Genomic DNA, 17,371 nt, shown 5'->3' with positions numbered 1-17,371 from the left:
AGGACAGTCGGTAGCGTATTGCCATCCACGTGGATGTTGAAAGTGGTCGACATTTGGGACGTCCATGTTGTAAATAAGGTCGCGGAGGATTTAGTCGGTGATAATGCCAGGTTTAGCGAGGCGAAAGAACTGGAGAGATCAGGAAGGTAGCCGTTTATTCTGTTGCAAAACTCATCGATCTGTGGGCCTGGGCCTGTGGCCATTATTGTGCAGTCATCGGCGTGGGAAACGGTAGTAACTCCTTCTGGTGGCGAAGGTAGCTTTGATATGTAGAAGTAAACAAAATTGGGGATAGGACACCGCCCTGTGGCACCCCTTGTTTAATTCTTCTTGGTTTAGATGATTCGTTTCTAAATTGCACTGATGCCTGCCGACCACCCAGATAATTTGTGGTCCACCTTTTAAGACATGGGGGAAGGGTAGACCTTTCCATGTCTTGCAGTAACGTGCCATGGTGGACCGTATCAAAAGCTTTTGATAGGTCTAGCGCAACGAGTACTGTTCTATGGTGAAGGTTTTGATTTAAACCGCAGTTTATCTGGGTGCTAATGGCATTTAGCGCGGTGGTGGTGCTATGGAGTTTTCTAAAGCCATGCTGATGACAGGCTAGCTGCATATTTGCTCTGAAGTAGGGGAGCAAAATGGCTTCAAGCGTCTTGGCTACTGGCGATAGGAGAGATATCGGACGATACGACTCTCCTATGTTAGCTGGTTTCCCAGGCTTTAGTAGCGGGACCACCTTGGCCATTTTCCATTTTTCGGGTATGACAAAGGTGGAAAGAGACAGGTTGAAGATATGTGCTAAGTATTTGAAACCCTCTTTCCCTAGGCTTTTAAGCATCAGCATGGCTATGCCGTCTGGGCCCACTGCTTTGGATGGTTTAGCGTGACCAATGGCATCTTCAACCTCTCTGGCGGTGATGGTAATTGGTGACGCGCTGAATTTATGTTTAGGTGCGTGTCTGTTGGCCCTCCGTCTATCGTTGTTGACCGTAGAATGCATTACATATTGACGGCAGAAAGCGCTCGCGAATTTTTTTGGAATCCGACAGCACTTTATCGCCGAAGGCGATGGAAATTTAGTCATTGTGCTTAGACGGATTCGATAGGGACTTTACGGTGGACCAAAGTTTACCTACACCGGCAGAGAGGTTACAACCGCTTAGGTGCTCCTCCCATTTCCCCCGCTTGTGCTCATCCACAAGCATTCTGATGCGTTGGTTTATATCCCTTATTTGGGGGTCGCCGGGATCGAGCTGACTTATAAAGTCACGTTCAACGACCTTGCGGAAAGCACGCTCCCCTTGGCGACCATCAGTCGGGATAGGGAGGGCAGCAAAGCGGTTATCTGTAAAGGACTTGTATTCGTCCCACTTTCCTTTTTTGAAGTTTATGAAAGTGCATTTTTCTGTGACGATGAAGTCGGCGGTACGCTCGAGCGAAATAAGTATAGGCAGGTGGTAAGATGCCAATGTTACCATCGGCTGACAATCGACGCAGTTTACGAGTCCTGCGCTCACGCTTGATATATCCGGCGAACTGTGACAGCTTCCTACCATACGTGTGGGGGTGTCTCCATTTATTGTGCAGAACGTCGTTTCTTCTATTTGATCCGCCAACATCTCACCCCTGCTGTCTGCCTGCAAGTTTAAATGTCATAGATCGTGATGGGCATTGAAATCGCCCAAGATAATGCCACTGAGTAAGGTGCTGATATGGGGGGGGGGGGGGGGGGGGGGGGGGGGGGGTGTATCCACTGGAGCAACAGGTGGCAGGAGGGATGTAGATGTTGATGATTTCTAGGTTTGCATCGCCTGACCGGACAGATATGCCTTGACGTTCTAAGACACTGTCCCTGCGGCCGATTTCGGGGTCAAATATATGATATTGTACAGAGTGGTGTATGATAAACGCGAGTCCGCCTCCATTTCCGCTCTCGCGAGCTTTTCTGTGGACATTTTACCCAGAACAGGTGTGCAGAGCAGATCTAGCTGTGAGTTTAGTATCTTTAATCGCAGGAATGCGGATGTTGTGCCGCTTCATGAAATCAGCTATCTCCGTGATCTTCCCAGTTAATCCATTACAGTTTAACTGCAGAATTCTGAAGTGCAACGGGGGAGACGTCGTCACTCCGGGAGCAAGTGACGGGTGACTACGCCTGGGTTGTGAAAGGCTAGGACGCAACTGCTGTTGTAGCACTGGGACTGAACGTCCTTAGGTAAGCATTGAGGTACCCGGTGTATTTGGGTATGCGGCCTGACAACATGGCGCAATGAAACCCGTCGGGGGGTTGCCGTCGCGGAGACCAGAAAATCTAGGAAAGTGGCACCGTCCAAGGCAGGACCTGCATTGGCGGATGTCGCAGACATATATATTCTGTGCTGGCAAGCTGCTGGAAGGTAGGGGGGGCGCACTAAGGCGTAGACTACGGGACACCCTTAGGCGTGAACAGCAAGGGGCCACAAAAGATTTATAGAAGCTATGTGGACGTCTGGGTTTGGGATCTAGCCCAGAGCAACCTGTCCGATGCAACCACAAGAGTATGACAAGAGTATGAGGTGTCAGGAGACAGACCCGGATTGGATTGGATACCTTCCCGGAGCAAGAGAATATGGAGCAGTCCCGCTGCAAGGAGCTGCTGGGAGGATGACAATTTGTGGGAGGAACGCAACAAATTAAATGGGGTTACATTGAACGGACAGTCGTTGGTCGGGAAAAATCCCGCGTCGCTCCGGTACATAGAACCGACTGCCTTGGGAAGCGGACGCCTTCGCATCACGAAAAGTAGCTGCCTATATGACGCAAATTGGGACATAATTTGATTTCCTCGTTTATACGACAGTGCAAAATGGCGTTAAGCAACACCATCAGCTCAGTCATAATTAGGAAGAACCTCATCGATCCATTCGAAACTAAATGAGGTTTCAGACAGGGTGACCCCCTATGCGATTTCTTTAATTTGATGCTGGAGAAAATTATACTAGCTGCAGCTGCAGTACTGGCACACGCTGACGACATTGACATCGGCCTGAATACCCGTGCGTTCTGCTTACTCCAAACAGGAAAAAAAGCGGAACAGATAAGTATGATGGTGAACCAGGATACAGCGGGGTATCTGCTGTTATTGAGCAAAAAGTCAGCACGCTTGCGTCTTGGCAACCACGGCACTGTTTGCAACCATAATTTTGAAATAGTAAAAGATTTTGTTTACATGAAATCAGCATTAAAACAAACAACAGCTTCAGCCTTGAAATCCAGCAAAGAATCACACCGATAAATGATACTTTGAACTAAGTAGGCAATTGAGAGTTAAAGGCCTCTCTCCGAAAATATGAATCATGTTCTTCCAATCACTTATCGTACCCGTCCTAATATATGGCGCAGAAGCATGGACATGCATAAGATATAATGAGGCGATTCTTGAGAAAAGTTCAACAGGTCGTCGTTTTCTTTTTTTTTTTTTTTTGTTTGGATACGGAAACGTAAGACCATGTATAAAATGCATATACATTATTGCTTTTATATAATTTATTAAAAGAATTAAGAGGCAAATATCTTAAAATTATATGGTTTGAATATTGAAATATCTTTGCAAAGCGACAGTTTCGAATAACATGTTAAATAGGGTTATGATTTCTTTTAGATTTAAAACACTGTAGTGGCAAATGATAAACTTTTGTATAGAAATCACGAAAATAACAATAATTTCAATAAATTCTAAAAAAAAACGTTACGCGCACATCGAAATTTGTATCAGTATGAAGAAAATTTGCATATAATTTTTCTGTACTGCATATGGTTTACAATATTCAACTTTTCATTACTTTAAATTTCTAAATTACTGTTTATGAACTTGTAATTGAGATTTTTATCCGTTTTGCAAGTGCTGTGAATCTCTTCCATCAGTTTTACAACTCGTTCAGCCACCATATTTGAACGAGGAACATCGAGCACAGAAGGTTCCGCTTTCCAATGAGTAGTAAAAGACTTCAAAGCCTTAGCATATTTCAGTTTAGCGACAGCAGCATGTAACTCGTCGTATATTTCCTCTGAATAATGCTGATTTGAAAACCATGCCTTTGCCCATGCATTTGCTATAAAGTCACAGATAAATTTGAGCTAATCTCTCCACTTGGGAATGAGAAAATAAGCAATCAATGCAAATATTGCTCGTCAATTCCACCTAGCACTATGAAGGGACGGTAGCTTTCGCCATTTGAGTAAAGGCCATTTTTTCCCTTCTGGTAGTAATTATACCCCTCACAGAGGTCGAAAAGAAACTTGAAATCATCTCTCCATCCCGGGTTTTTAACCGATAATGTAACTTTTATACCCACATAGTTATTTTGAATGTTATCATATTCTGCCAACACGTCTTCAACGAATTGATAATTGATGCTGGGTGACTCCGATGTTGTTGGAAACAAAAAATCCATTAGGTGACGCAGAACAAGGTCGAGAATGTGATGTTGACAGCCTATGAACTGAGGTGCCTTTAGCCCGATTTTTCGGAACTCTGTTTGGAGTTTGAAAACTACCACATTCTTGCTTCCGGTATTTACTGCAGTTGTGTCAGATACAATCGTTTTGATATTTCTCCATGCATTATACTCATCCAACAAGGAACGCAAAGGAATAAAGATGTCCTTAGCTGATCCGCTGTTGCAAGGCAAAACTCCAAACTGTATAGTTCTTTTAGAATTTTTGAGACAAACTACCTGATATTCCTTATTTTGTATTCTTTTTCCATCAAAGTGCAGACAATATTCCTCTTCAGAAAGAAGCTCTTTAATCCGGACTTTTACATTTTCTGCATCCTTGATCACTCGACGCCAAATACCCGATTACGACGGTTTTGGAACTTTTATTTCGTCTTTAGCTAATTTTTGAAGAACTTTTGCCACTTTTCTTGTTGACACATGCAATTCTGATACTACGTTCGCTGCAAATTTTGTTGGTTCATACTTCCGTTTCATGGGGACGCACTCTTCCACATCGTTCCAATCGGTACTGTTAATATCTTCTTCAGAACTATCATGGTCGGTTGTAAAATACAGTACTTGGTTTGTTGACTTATCGGATTTCCTAATTCGTTTTGATGGATGAATTGTTTTCTTTGAAGCCTCTTCCTCAGTTGTGTAACCTACTCGGCCGAATGATTCGATTTGTTTTTGATAAAGCTCTTTGTCTTCCCTGCACAATTCCCGGTCACTTTCGTAATATCAAAAAGAGTTTTCAAGTTGTTATCAAATTTTTCGCTCTTTCGCTTTCTATGAGCTTCAAACGATTTTATTAACTTGTCAACCTTAGTATAAACCTGTGGCCTTGAGAGAGAAGGGAAATTGAGCTTCTGCCAGAGCTTCAACAATTCTTTTGCTATTTTTCTTACTCGATTTTCTCGACCCTTTTCTTCATCGATCAAGCCTAAAAATCTACCTACGATATGACTTTTTAAAGGCATTTTACACATAACCCCATCCAAATCTTTTTTGACTTCAGGTATCATGGGACAGCGCTTTGTAGTTAATTTTAATTTTTTTTCCATATTTCTGCTCCTGATTCCACTAGTGAGTTTGGCTGTTTATTTTTGAACATGATTTAAATCTAAAAATATAAAAAATATGATGATAAATGTATTTTAAGAATTTTGTAAAAAAGGAATTTTTTAAGAAATTTTCGTAAAAAGGCACTACTTTAGGTGCAGAAATCTATTATTTCAGAATGTTTTTACTAAGAACTTTTTTTCTATGTTATTACAGTAAAACATATTTGTGCCTTTAAGCTGATTCGCATCGTTTTTATACTCAGTTGAGCAGAGCTCACAGAGTATATTAACTTTGATTGGATAACGGTTGGTTGTACAGGTATAAAGGAATCAAGATAGATATAGACTTCCATATATCAAAATCATCAGTATCGAAAAAAAAATGTATTGAGCCACGTCCGTCCGTCCTTCCGTCCGTCCGTTAACACGATAACTTGAGTAAATTTGGAGGCATCTTGATGAAATTTGGTATGTAGATTCCTGGGTACACATCTCAGATCGCTATTTAAAATGAACAATATCGGACGATAACCACGCCCACTTTTTCCATATCGTAAATTTCGAAAAACGGACAAACTGCGATAATTCATTACCAAAGACGGATAAAGCGATGAAACTTGGTAGGTGAGTTGAACTTATGACGCAGAATAGAAAATTTGTAAAATTTTGGACAATGGGCGTGGCACTGCCCACTTTTAAAAGAAGGTAATTTAAAAGTTTTGCAAGCTGTAATTTGGCATTCGTTGAAGATATCATGATGATTTGGCAGGAACGTTACTACTATTACTGTATGTATGCTTAAAAAAATGTCATAATTCTATACCAAAAACGAAAAAAGGGATGAAAAATGGTAATTGGATTGTTTTATTGACGTAAAATATAACTTTAGAAAAAAACTTTGTAAAATGGGTGTGGCACCTACCATATTAAGTAGAAGAAAATGAGAAATTTCTGCAGGGCGAAATCAAAAGCCCTTGGAATCTTGGCAGGAATACTGTTCGTGGTATTACATATATAAATAAATTAGCGGTACCCAACCGATGATGTTCTGGGTCACCCTGGTCCACATTTTGGTCGATATCTCGAAAACGCCTTCACATATACAACTAAGGGCCACTCCCTTTTAAAACCCTTTATTCTTTTAATTTGATACCCATATGGTACAAACACATTCTAGAGTCACCCCTAGTCCACCTATAGAACTAAGACACACTCCCTTTTAAAATACTCATTATCACCTTTCCTTTGATACCCATATCGTACAAACCAATTCTAGAGTCACCCCTGGGCCGAATTTATGGCGATATCTCGAAAAGGCGTCCACCTACAGAACTAAGGCCCCTCCCTTTTAAAATACTCATTAATATCATTCATTTGATACCCATATCGTACAAAAACGTTCTAGAGTCACCCCTGGTCCTTCTTTATGGCGATATCCCGAAATTTCGTCCACCTATAGAACTATGGCCCACTCCCTTTTAAAATACTCTTTAATACCTTCCATTTGATACCCATGCCATACAAATACATTCCAGGGTTACCCTAGGTTTACTTGCCTACATGGTGATTTTCCCTTATTTTGCCTCCAAAGTTTTCAGCTGAGTATGTAATTTTAGATTACACCCGAACTTAGCCTTCCTTACTTGTTAGTATAAAAATTGTAGACAAGGAGCTCTTTCGGTAGATTGTTATACTAGGTACTGGGTATTGCCATGCAGCCGCCTTGTAAAAGAAAAAATAGTTTGCGCGTAACGTTTTTTCACAATCTAACAAAAATTTTACCAATAATGTAATAAGTATACAAAAGTTCATCGCATGCCACCACAACACTTTGGAAATTCAGAAAAAGGTGCCAAAAATCATAACCCTAATGTTAAATGACTACTTCCGAACTGGTGCTAATCGGATGCAGAGCGGTACAGTTGGATGCAGAGCGACACTTTTATCATCAGTGCTAAAATCTGAGTTAAATGTATTTAAATTAATTTATCAAAAGTTTCGACATTTTCAGAACTACCTTCTGTTGAATCAGTTAGGGACGTGTTCAAAAGGTCTGCAGAGTGGGGTAACTGCCATTTTGTAGGACAACATAATGTTGCAAATAAAAATATAAAAATAAAATGCGATAAACATACCTCCGAAGAGATTTAGACCGAGTTTCTCTTCGTATTTGCGTCGTGCTGATTTTAATTTTCTTAGCAATAAGTTTTCAGACATCTCAAATAATACCTCAAGAACTTTGAGTTACACTCGTAACTCATAACTATGAAGTAATATTTATTAATGTGATATTTATTTTATTACCAAATGTGTTTTTTTAAGGGAACGCCCGCATCTCAGGAAACACCCATATTTGTATATTCACTATATATGTATGTACATCAAAGATGTTGCTTCTAAAGACATTTCTACAAGGTCACCAAATTTTTTAAACTTTAAAAAATTTACTGAGATATGCTGTTTTTTGGTAAGATTAAGTTGAATTGACCGGAAGCTGAGAACCTCACATAATCCATAGTGTTACCAGAAGTTTGCTCAACGACCAAACTGGAAACCCCTATCATAAACCTATTTGCAAAACGACTCCGTCCTCTTGACAAATACTAGAAGTTTTCTACAACCTATGCAACTTGCTGCTGTTACATCTGACAGCACAATACGTACTCGATAATAAATTTCGCATGAAATTTGTTTATATTTACCACCTCATTAAGAATAAAGCTGCATAAACAATAATATAATTCATGATACACAAAACGGAGGGAGTTTCACTAATGTGACGTTAGCCATTTTGACAATAAAATTTTACCTACCAGATTACAAATACAGAGTATTATATTCAAATTCACACTAACAAATTGTCAACAAAAATTTTTTTGAAAATATTGTGGCACTGAAAATAATTAAGGGGACCATCAAAATTCTTTAAACATTCTCAATTTGAACAAGTAAGGACGGGACTGTCTTCGGCTGTGCCGAAGACTTCATACCTTTCATGAATGGGGCTGAACAATAATTTTATCCGTAATCTCCAAATAATCGGCTGTATAAGATAAGAAATATATTGTAACGATTTTGCTGCAAATCCTCTTATTTGCCCTTTTGCTAAGTTCGAATCACTAAACTGTTGAATACATAACTCCAATATTGAGGAATGGAAAAATGGTCTTTATTAAAGTACTTCACAATCACACGTATATTTTGCTACTCGCTGGCTTAATAACCAAAATGATTGATAACTCAAATGAAACTCTACTATTGGCCGCCAGATCGCGTGCTTAATCAAACTGATTGATAGCTCAACTCAAACTGAATTACTTCTTACTCGCTTGCCCCGCTTTTATAGTTTACGCTGCATACTTCTAGGCTCTTCGATTTCCAGAACTTACTAGTTGTTTCGGCTACAAAATCGCCAGCCACAACTACGTGCACAAATTATTGCCCTCTCTTGTGACCACTGAGATAAGATATATGCATGTGTTTGTGCATTGCCGCTCCGCTGCTCGTATACGTACATATGTGTAGACGCAATTATTTATTCGTTTATGTAGATACATAAAGATTGAATTATTGATGTGAATGTTTGTAGTTTACAGTCTCTCGCGCGCACATAGGCGTATAAGTAAATGCATCTGTGTGTGACATCTCTCTGGACTGCCTTATATATGTGTATACTTGATTTGATTATTAACGTAAATACTGCTTGGCATGGCCTTAGCATCGCCTTAGTGATGGGATAACTTAGTGATGGTAATATCCGTGACACTGCCCTCCACCTAAGTCTGATCGTCCCGATCAGACAAATCTCTCGATCTAAACGTTGCCAGCCTTTCCAAATGGACCACTTTCATTTTGGTTCGTGGTTTACCGATGGTTTGTATGCGGTACACTACATCGTTGATCCGTTTTGCAACTTTGTATGGGCCTTCCCAATTACACTGCAATTTCGGGGACAAACCTTTTTTACGTTGTGGGTTGTATAACAGCACCAAATCTCCTTCCTGAAAACCTTCTGAATTAATTGCTTTATCGTATCTGGCTTTCATCTTGTCACTCATAATCTTTGTTCTTTGCCTTATCAGATCATGTATTTCTTTTAGCTCTTCTTCCAAATCATTAGTGGATTTCCTGACATTTCTCTCCGCATTGGCACCTATCCCAAACTTCAAATCAGCTGGCAGTCTAAGGTCATTGCCAAAAATTACTTTTGCAGGGGTTTGGCCCGTTGTCTCATGCACTGCTGATCGGTAAGCCATCAAGAATAATGGTATGCGGGTATCCCTTCTTTATGGTACTTGTCTAGTACTTTCCTTAAGTGCTCCTCTAATGTTCTATTGAATCGTTCTACCATACCATCGGATTGAGGATGCAATGCAGTTGTCCGTGTTTTTCGAATGCCCAATGACTTACACATTTCCTGGAACACAGCTGATTCGAAATTCCTGCCTTGGTCAGAATGTAACTCCATTGGTACACCATACCTTGCAACCCATTCGTTTTTAACCACTTCTGCTACTGTTTCTGCTTCTTGGTTTGGGATTGGGTATACCTCTGGCCATTTACTGAAATAATCCATAACCACCAGTACGTATTTGTTTCCGCGGTTACTAGTAGGAAATGGACCTGCGACATCCATGGCGATCCTTTCAAATGGCGCACCTGAGTTATATTGCATCATCTGGCCATGACTTCGTGTGCTGGGCCCTTTCGCTCTGCTGCAAACCTCGCAGTTCGCAATCCACTCAGTGACCGACTGACGGCAACCAACCCAATAGAATCTCTGTTTAATCTTCTCGAGCGTCTTCGTGATTCCAAGATGACCTCCGCTTGGACCATTATGCAGCTCGCTGAGCACGTCAGGAATCCTCTTTCTGGGAACAACTATCAGTTTATTCTTGTATTTACCATCCTCACTCTCCCATAGTCGATGAAGGCAACCGGATATCAATTCTAAACTGTTCCACTGTGCCCAATATGACTTCGCAATGGGACTCTCTGCTGACATCTCTTCTCTGTTTGGTCTTTCATTTCGTTCGAGCCCTTGCATAACACGTGATAGATCTGCATCTTCTAGCTGGCACTTTCTTAGCTGTTCCTTATCCCATTCATCTGTACATGTTATATTCATTAGCCGGACATCTATAATGTCTTCTTTAGCCTCGGCTTTTGAACAGTGCTTGCATTCCAAACTACATGGTCTTCGTGACATTGCATCAGCATTTCCATGGGTACTACCTTTTCGATGCTCAATGGAAAAGTCGTAGCTTTGTAGTCGCTCGATCCACCGTGCCAATTGTCCTTCCGGATTACGGAACTGCAGAAGCCATTTCAACGCTGCGTGATCTGTCCTGACACGGAATCGCTGGCCGTAGAGGTATTTGTGAAAATGTTTAATCAGTCTACCAATGCCAACAGCTCTCTCCGCGTAACACAGTAGTTCCTCTCTGGTTTTCCAATCGAACGGCTGTAATATGCAACTACCTTCTCCTGTCCATCGACCAGTTGTGATAAAACGCCTCCTATAGCATATCCACTCGCATCTGTATCCAGAATAAATGTTGCTCCTGGAATCGGATATGCTAACATTGGGGCATTGCACAAACGCTCCTTCAATGTTTGGAAAGCCACTTCTTGCTCGTTCTTCCATTCAAAAGCTTTGTTTTTTCTTGTAAGCTCATGGAGGCTATGGGCTACGCTGGAAAAATTTGGTACAAATCGGCGGTAATATGTGCACAGCCCAAGAAAACTTCTCAATTCATGTAGGTTCTGTGGTCTTGGCCAATCCTTTACAGCCTCTATTTTTTCGTTCGCAGTGCAGATGCCCTCTGTCGTTACCTTGTGACCCAAATAATTGACTTCCTTTTTAAACAGCGCACACTTTTTGGGACTTAACTTCAGACCAGCGCCAGCTATTCTCTGGAAAACTTCCTCCAAGTTCTTAAGATGTTCATCAAAGTTCTTGCCCAATACGATGATGTCGTCCAGGTACACCAAGCATGTTTTCCAATGTAGTCCTTTCAGTACCTGGTCCATGAGTCTCTCAAAAGTAGCTGGGGAATTACAAAGTCCAAAAGGCATCACTGTAAATTGCCAAAGACCATCACCGACACTGAAGGCTGTTTTCTCTTTATCTTCCTCCTTCACCTCCACTTGCCAGTAGCCGCTTTTCAAGTCCAGCGTGGAAAACCATTTCGTACCAGATAGCGAGTCCAGAGTGTCGTCAATTCTTGGCAATGGGTAGCTATCCTTTTTCGTTACGTCATTCAACTTCCGGTAGTCCACGCAAAACCTCATTTTTCCATCCTTCTTTTTTACAAGTACTACCGGTGAGCTCCATGGACTAGCTGATGGTTCGATGACGCCGCTGTCGCTCATTTCTTGAATGAATTGACTCACAACTTCCCGCTTCGCCAGTGGAACACTACGTGGAGCTTGACGGATCGGCCTCGCATCTCCAGTGTCAATTTGGTGTTTCACAACGTTGGTGCGGCCTGGTTTAGAATCATCCTGGTCAAATATGTTCGCGTACTTTAGGAGCAGTTGTTTTGCCTTACTCTGATAGGGGTCCTCTAGCCCATGCGTCCATGCCGTGATATCATTTGAAAGATCAGTATTACTAGATGAAACGTATTCCTGGAGCTGTTCACAGTTAATAACTACTTCGGCCTCTTGGCATCTTCCCAAAATAGCTCCTTTGGTCAAATTGAATGGTGACTTGAACTCATTGAGTACTCTTACCGGAATACGTCCATCTTGTTTTGTCATAGCCAGGGTTTTTCCTACAAGTATGTTCAGTGCTGATTCATTTGCTGCTTCGACAACCCACAATTTGTTTGTCCCACAATCTCCATCTACCTTTGCCCAGATGACTGCTTCTGATTTTGGTGGTATTTGCTGACTCTCTTCCATCAGCACTCGTTTACTGCTGTAGCCTCTCTCGTAGCCGAAATTAAGTGGCACATCCATGTTCTTATATCGCATCGTCTTGCTTTGCATATCGATCTTGATGCCTTGGTTGATTAAGAAGTCCACTCCAATTATGATTTCATCAACAATACCTGCCACTATAAAATTGTGAAGTACCGTGACGTTCCCAATTGCTACTTCACATTCTACTTCTCCAATTACCTGGGTGTCCTCTCCCGTGGCTATACGTAATCTTGCTCCAAGCAATGGTCTTATCTTCTTGTTGACTAAATCCGCTCGAATGATGGAATGAGATGCACCCGTATCTACAGTCAATAACTGTTCCTTTCCGTCCACATGTCCTCCAACCTTGACCTTCTTCCAATTTGCGATATAGAGATTATGGGGCATTCAATTGAGGGAGCCAGCTGACGCCCCTTGCGGCTGACTCGCTTTAGTTTAACGATTGAGTGGATTTGGAGATTTGCTCGTCTCCTTCAGCTCTGCGTTTACGGCCACCCACATTGTTGGAACTATTGGAATTGCTACTGCAATGACGTGCAATGTGACCTGGGTTACCGCACTTTAAACATTTCATAACTCCGGCATTTTTCTGTTGTGATCCCTTCAGAGCTTCCAAAATTGTATCTACCCACTCCGGCCTCTCTACTTCCACACGATGAGCTTTGTATGCTGGTTTACTCAATAATGACGCCGTTTCCTGGGTCAATGCATGGGATACCGTTTCAGAAAATGTTTGCTTTGGGTTCGCGTATGTGGCTCGCTTCGTTTCGACGTCCCGTATGCCATTTATAAAGCTCTGAATCTTCACTCTTTCCGTGTATTCCACGGGTGCATCCGCATTTGCAAGATGAGCCAATCTTTCAATGTCCGAAGCAAACTCCTGCAAAGTCTCGTTAGCTTTTTGGTAGCGGTTTTGCAATTCTATTTGAAATATCTGTTTCCTGTGTTCGCTTCCGTATCGCCGTTCTACAGCAGCCATCAATGCGTCATAACTGTTCCATTCGTACCCTGGAATAGTCTGTAAGATTTCGGCAGCTGGTCCTTTCAATGCTACGAAGAGTGCGGCAACTTTATCTTCCGCCTTCCAGTTGTTCACTGCTGCGGTCTTCTCAAACTGTAGCTTAAAGACCTGGAAAGGAACAGAACCGTCAAAGGATGGTGTTTTTACCTTTGGATTACTCGCTGAAACTGCTGGACGATTTAATTGTAACTGCTGAATCCGATCTTTCAAAGCATCCATCTCAGCTTCCATTTTATCTTGTCGTTCACTAAAACCCTCCAACTGCGATGATATGCGATCCTCTTGCGCTTTCAACTGCTGAGCCAACTGAGATATCATATATGTCCTCTGTTCTTCCAGTTGCGATGCCATATATGTCTTCTGTTCTTCCAGTTGAGATGACATTTGCGACGACATTTCTGCCATACGCGTTTCTTGTGCTTCAATCTTCGATGTAATCTGTGTCGACATTTCTGACATACGCGTTTCTTGTGCTTCAATTTTCGATGTTATTCGTGTCCCTTGGGATTCCATCTGTGATGACATTGTCGATGTTTGAGGAGATATTGCAGCCAAAATCATGTTCAAGTCTGTGCTCGTAACTGTCTGCGATGTTTCGTTTTTCTCTTCAATTTTTGTTACTTCCTCGCCATCAAGATGAAAGTCATACTCTTCCACATCAATTCCTTCCGCTTCCATTGCCTCTCGTAGCCGTGCCTGAAGTTCAAGTTTCACGCCGCTTGTATTAAATCCACGGCTCTCCAACTCCTTCTTTAGTTGCTGGATCTTCAATTCACTGAACTTTGCCATGTCCTTGTTGTCCTCTGGAATTTATTCAACAATTCCTCTTCTGACACCAATTGTAACGATTTTGCTGCAAATCCTCTTATTTGCCCTTTTGCTAAGTTCGAATCACTAAACTGTTGAATACATAACTCCAATATTGAGGAATGGAAAAATGGCCTTTATTAAAGTACTTCAAAATCACACGTATATTTTGCTACTCGCTGGCTTAATAACCAAACTGATTGATAACTCAAATGAAACTCTACTATTGGCCGCCAGATCGCGTGCTTAATCAAACTGATTGATAGCTCAACTCAAACTGAATTACTTACTCGCTTGCCCCGCTTCTATAGTTTACGCTGCATACTTCTAGGCTCTTCGATTTCCAGAACTTACTAGTTGTTTCGGCTACAAAATCGCCAGCCACAACTACGTGCACAAATTATTGCCCTCTCTTGTGACCACTGAGATAAGATATATGCATGTGTTTGTGCATTGCCGCTCCGCTGCTCGTATACGTACATATGTGTAGACGCAATTATTTATTCGTTTATGTAGATACATAAAGATTGAATTATTGATGTGAATGTTTGTAGTTTACAGTCTCTCGCGCGCACATAGGCGTATAAGTAAATGCATCTGTGTGTGACATCTCTCTGGGCTGCCTTATATATGTGTATACTTGATTTGATTATTAACGTAAATACTGCTTGGCATGGCCTTAGCATCGCCTTAGTGATGGGATAACTTAGTGATGGTAATATCCGTGACAATATAGTGAATAGATGTACATACCTAAAGGATTTTTAAGATAAATATAAAATAAAAAATAGGTAGGTACTTTGTGTGAGAATGCAAAATTTCACGTTTTTGTGGTGAAAGTATGACTACGAATCGCGTATTTCAACAATATATGACGTAAACGTAAGTATGTGATGAAATTTGAAGCTTCTAGCCGTAAAAAATAGGCAAAAATGACAGTTAAATGGGGTATACAATATATATACCACCGATCTCTATGATTTTTTCAGACAACAATACATGCTATATACGTATGCATTTGGTGAAATTTGAAGATTCTAGCTGTTAAATGGGGCAGAAATTGCGAAAAGTTTCTTATCTGAATAATCGGTTGTATGAGATATATACTGTATATACCACCGATCTCTATGATTTTTACAGACAACAATACATGCTATATACGTCAGCATTTTGTGAAATTTGAAGTTTCCAGCTGTTAAAATGGGGCTGAAATTGCAAAAATATATGGGGTATTCCATCCCATTTCGACCAATTTTGAACCCGACCCCTTTAGAATTGGCTGAAAGTTTTTCTTCTTTTTCTAACTTACGAAAGACGTTTTTCAGAATTTTTTCTAATTTATTCATCCAACTCAAAAAAAGTTATGAATTTTTAAGAAACACCGTTTTTGTTTTCAAAATGCTATTACTTTTTCAAAAATTGACTGTTTGGAATCTTTTTGTTTTTTTAAATTTGTTTTTAAATGTAATTTTCGGAAAAAATACAAAAAAATTTTTAAAGTTTTTTTTTCAATTAAATAAAAAAAAATCGGCCCACTCCGGGATTAGTGGGGATGATTGCAGAATTGATTGAAGTTTTTTATGAGAAAAAAAAAGGCGAAATTCGAAAAATCTCGAAAAACTGAAAAATTACAAAAAAAAAAAACTTTAAACATTTTTTTGTATTTTTTCCGAAAAGTACATTTAAAAACGAATTTAAAAAAAAAAAAAGATCCCAAACGGTCAATTTTTGAAAAATTTATAGCATTTTGAAAACAAAAACGGTGTTTTTTTAAAAAATTCATAACTTTTTTTGAGTTGGATGAAAAAATTTGAAAAAATTCTGTTTCGTTTATTAACGTTGATGTCGTAACGAAATGATATCGGTTCGTTGGTTAAGCATGCCTCAAATAAGTTATGAATTTAAAAAAAAAGCGGTGTTTTTTTCAAAATGCTATAACTTTTTCAAAAATTGACCGTTTGGGATCTATTTTTTTTTAATTTGTTTTTAAATGTACTTTTCGGAAAAAATACAAAAAAATTTTTAAAGTTTTTTTTTTTTAATTAAATAAAAAAAAAAATCGGCCCACTCCGGGATTAGTGGGGATGATTGCAGAATTGATTGAAGTTTTTTATGAGAAAAAAAAAATGGCGAAATTCGAAAAATCTCGAAAAACTGAAAAATTTAAAAAAAAATTTTAAACACTTTTTTGTATATTTTCCGAAAAGTACATTTAAAAACAAATTAAAAAAAAAAAAGATCCCAAACGGTAAATTTTTGAAAAAGTTATAGCATTTTGAAAACAAAAACGGTGTTTTTTAAAAATTCATAACTTTTTTTGAGTTGGATGAAAAAATTTGAAAAAATTCTGAAAAACGTCTTTCGTAAGCTAGAAAAAGAAGAAAAACTTTCAGCCAATTCTAAAGGGGTCGGGTTCAAAATTGGACGAAATGGGATGGAATACCCCATATATATATACCTTATATACCACCATATATATACTATATATACCACCGATCTCTATGATTTTTTTACACAAACAATATATGCTATATACGTAAGCAATAGGTGAAATTTGAAGCTTTTAGCTGTTAAAATGGGGCAGAAATTGCGAAAATTTTCTTATTTGAACAATCGGTTGTATAAGATATATACTATGTATATCACCGATCTCTATAAATTTTTCAGACAACAACATATGCTATAAACGCAAGCATTCGTTGAAATTTGAAGCCTCTAGCTCTTAAAATGAGGCAGTAATTACGAAAAGTTTCTTATCTGTTGTAGGTTGTGAGGGATATATACTATATATACGACCGATCTCATCCATTTTTTAAGACAACAATATGTGCAATATACGAAAGCATGTGGTGAATTTTGGAGCTTCAATCTTATAAATTGAGGAAGTTATGACAAAAATCCTCTTTTTCTGAAAAATCGGTTGTATGGAGGATATATGCTATAGTGGTCCAATCCGGCCGACAAATGTCTAATCGGACACCTAAATACACCCGCTCACCAAATTTTATCAAGATATCTCAAAAATTGGGCGACTAGTTTGCATACAAACAGACAGACGGACATGGCTA

The 17,371-nt window shown here is 39.8% G+C and overlaps 1 protein-coding gene across 1 annotated transcript in view; it reads left to right on the top strand.

Moving 5' to 3' along the window:
• Afti (aftiphilin) overlaps positions 1-17,088 on the top strand; it is a 142,388-nt gene extending 125,300 nt beyond the window's left edge. The window contains exon 7 of the transcript XR_010948905.1: positions 17,070-17,088. The gene's annotated coding sequence lies outside the window, so the exon portion shown is untranslated. The remainder of the gene's footprint in view (positions 1-17,069) is intronic.
• Positions 17,089-17,371: the final 283 nt, after the last annotated feature.

Source organism: Eurosta solidaginis, chromosome 1, assembly GCF_040869045.1.
Source record: "Eurosta solidaginis isolate ZX-2024a chromosome 1, ASM4086904v1, whole genome shotgun sequence".
NCBI classification, from domain to species: Eukaryota; Metazoa; Arthropoda; class Insecta; order Diptera; family Tephritidae; genus Eurosta; species Eurosta solidaginis.
Note: the sequence above shows the minus strand (reverse complement) of the source record. Positions and strands in the feature narration are given on the sequence as shown.